This window comes from Myotis lucifugus, unplaced genomic scaffold (assembly GCF_000147115.1).
Source record: "Myotis lucifugus unplaced genomic scaffold, Myoluc2.0 scaffold_90, whole genome shotgun sequence".
Lineage (NCBI taxonomy): Eukaryota > Metazoa > Chordata > Mammalia > Chiroptera > Vespertilionidae > Myotis > Myotis lucifugus.
The window spans coordinates 1,909,196-1,912,617 of NW_005871138.1; the positions used below are offsets into that span (position 1 = coordinate 1,909,196).

Sequence of the window (3,422 nt, forward strand, 5' to 3'; positions counted from 1 at the left end):
CTTAGCCGGCGGTCTGGGGTCCTTCCACGGCGCTCCCGACCCTCAGAACGCTCCTCTCTGTGCTCTGGAGGCCCGAGAAAGGCGAGTACGAGCCCCCGGCTATTGGGGGGCTGGCCTTCTTGACCCCTGGGAGTTTAGACCCAATAGATCTGCAAGAAGCTATGATCACCTAGAACATCTCCGGGCAGGCCTCGGGAAAGCGGGGGACGGGAGCTGGGGAGTGACGGGGAACTCACAATACCGAAAGGGCAAAGTTCCTCCCAGGCTGGGTCAGAACCAGTTCTCAAAGCCTTAGAGAGGGTTGCTCCCCTCCTGGGGCTCCTGGGGGTTTCAGAAGTTTGGCTGCGATTTTTAGGACAGCACTTTAAAAAACAAACATTCTTTGTAGTGATTCATTCATTCGTTCTGTTCTACAAGCATTAACGGGTGCACCTCGTGGTACCAGGCCCCGAGTTATGTTCCAAGGAAACAAGATGAACAGAGCACCAGAAGCTCTGGCCATTTTGAGGGCAGCCTGGAAAAAAAGATGAGTCTTAGGTGGAAAAAAGTAAGGAGACACCCACAAATCTTAGTTTGTCACATGACATCCTTCTGAAATTCCCATCTACCTGGAGACCCAAAGGCCACTCACCCCTGCTCACAGTAAGTGCCTGCACACAGTAGGACAGTGCAGACCTGCATTCTGACAAGCCTCATCCTCCTCTTCCCCCTTTGTGAAAGTTCTGACTCATTCTCTGCCCCTTCTCTCTGGCCAGTCGTTCCTGCAGCTTGTTTTAATCACTTTTTGAGTTAAAAGTCAATATTTAATTAACCAAGGAATTGCATTCAGCTTACATTTGAATCTGGGTATTTGCACATCTGTGCATGTCAGGACACCCGTTCTCTTGCCCCTCCATCTGTCTCTGCCTCTCCCACAGTGGGGTCCCCCTCCTTCGGGGCAGGGAAGGGAGGCTGCTCTTGAGCAGGTTCTCTGGGGGACAGAGAAGCGTAGGATGGCCTTTCCCTGGAGCAGGAAGACTTACTCTCATCTGGTAGTTAATGGTGAAGAGATTTCTTACTGCATCTCCGCTCCCCATTACGGAACCATCGGAGGGTTTTAATTAAATTAAAGTCATTCATTACAGATAGAAAGAGGGTGGGGAGAGCAGGCCGAAGACCACTCATCTTGTAAGAGAGGTTTTCCAGCTTTGCTTGTCCCACATCATGGAGGAGAAAAAGCTCATCAAAACAACCTGTCCAGCCCTAGCCAGTTTGGCTCAGTGGATAGAGCGTCGGCTTGCGGACTGAAGGGTCCTGGGATCATTTCCAGTCAAGAGCACCTAGTTGGGTTGCAAGCTCAATCCCCCGCCCCACTCGGGGCCTGGGCCAAATTTATATACATAAATGCATGATGTTAGTCTAACTGAATAGCTGAGGGTCAGTGTGGGTTTGGGCTTTGGGCTTGGTGTGTATTTATTGGGGGTTTTTAGTTTGAACTTATGGCTTAATTTGAACTTCTAAAACCCTAATAACATGTTAGGTTTTCAAACTTAAGGGTTTAACGATGAGTTGATTATAAAAATGCTGGGCTTGGAGGAAGACAGTGTGGCTGTGTGTGAGACTCTGTGAGTGTGTGCACAGTCACATACACACATGCATGAGTGCCCCCCCCACACACACACACACACATACACTCAACAGCTCCATTCAGCTGCCATCCTGAGGGCCTAGCTCATGTGTGGTTGCACACCCTAACGCTTGAAGTGCACCTTTTGATTTGGGGATAGCATTTCCCCCTTCCTTTCTCTGGATATGTTCAATTCATCTGTTTGGACCTGCCTCAAGGGGGCAGCTTCTGGTCTGACTTAGCCAGACTGGGAATGTCACCCAACTCCATCAAGTCTGTGCTTAGATTTCGCCCCCTTTAGAGACCAGAAGCCTGGTCCTGCAGAAGAACACCAGCATGTCTGATTAGCTTGTAGTTAAAAGAAAGGGCTTAGTGCGGACTTAAGGTGATAGATAACACTGATGTAGTGTGTTCTAAGGCCTTATACATAAAAACTTATTTAACCCCCACAAAACCCTAAGAGGGCCTTTGATTGTTGTCAAAAATGAGGAAATTGAGGCCCCGCGGGTATCGTGGCTCAAAGACAGCTGCTCGTTGGTAAAGCTGGAATTCAAGAGGCCCCAGGGCCTCCGGGGTTCACTCTGACCCACCACTCTCTCCTCCTTCATGACCTTGGCCCTTTTCCCAAATGTAGAAGAAACACATGCAGGAGAAGAAAACACATTTAGACAATAGAACTCTGAAAGGCACAAGCCCTTTAGTGATCCCACGTCTCCCAAACCTCCACAGTTGGGGGACATCTCGAGTTCGCATTTTATTTGAAGCGGGGGGAGGGCTGAGGAAAAGATGGGCTTGTCTGGCGAGTACACACACACTCCCCCCAGTCAAGATGCCAAGGAAAATAGCAAATGTGGCTGTCAGAAAAAAAGCCATGAGGTCTGAGGTAAAGGATCCTGACTCCTGAAAACAATGGCAGGAGGGTTAAAATTCTCTTAGAGGTGCAGCCCTCTTGTGGTGGGCGATGGAGTCACATGAGCCTGTCCCCGGACGGGGTGGGGTGGTCCAAAGTGTGGCAGGTCTGGCCCATGTGCCCATGCTGACCTGTAGGCGAGGAAGGCCTCACCGGGGACTGCCTTCCGTGATCCCCCTTGTGATGGGGCCTGGTGGGAAATCTGCCATGCCCCTGATCCGGATTCAAGGCGCTATCTAATTGGAAGATCATTAAGATCATTATAATTAATTGGCATCCTGATAAATGGCATGATGGCCTAATTGGGGTGGTTGCTAGGGAACTAAGCCTCACTTGGAGCCAAAAGCGGAAGAGGCCTTGCTTGGGCTGGCCACAGTTGGGCAGTAGGGTTTAGACCCAGTGTTTCATGGGAAGGGAGAGTAGCCTTCATCCACATCTGCTGGTCTTTCCTGAGCAGCTGCTGTGTGCAGGTTGCAAATGGACTATAGTTAGGGGCATTTTCCTAGAAAGACTATAAAGGAATCAGGATCCTTTCTCTTGTAAGCAACAGAAAGGGAGGGGGGCGGTGTCTGAACGAGCATAAGGAAAAAGAAGGGGAATTGTTGGCTTTCATAACTAAAAAATGCTAAGGTACAGCTTCAGGCGCAGCTGGAGGCAGGTCTCAGAGAGTGTCATGAGAATCTGTCCCTCCTTCTCTGCTCTTCCTTCCAGGGGCTGGTTTCTCTCTCCAGCTGCCAGCGGTGGGCAGGCTCGGGCACCGTGGTTAGGAGAACCACACGGCCTGGCTCCCTGCCCAGCAGTGTGATCCAGAGAGTGTTACTTAACCTTTCTGGGCCCCAGTGTTCCCATCAGCAAATGATGATGATCATAGCACCTGTCTTCCTGGTCGTGGTCAAGGATGAAATG

At 50.3% G+C, this 3,422-nt stretch overlaps 1 protein-coding gene across 1 annotated transcript in view; it reads left to right on the top strand.

Moving 5' to 3' along the window:
• Positions 1–3,422, top strand: part of SULF2 (sulfatase 2) — a 94,948-nt gene that overhangs the window by 931 nt on the left and 90,595 nt on the right. The window lies entirely within an intron of this gene.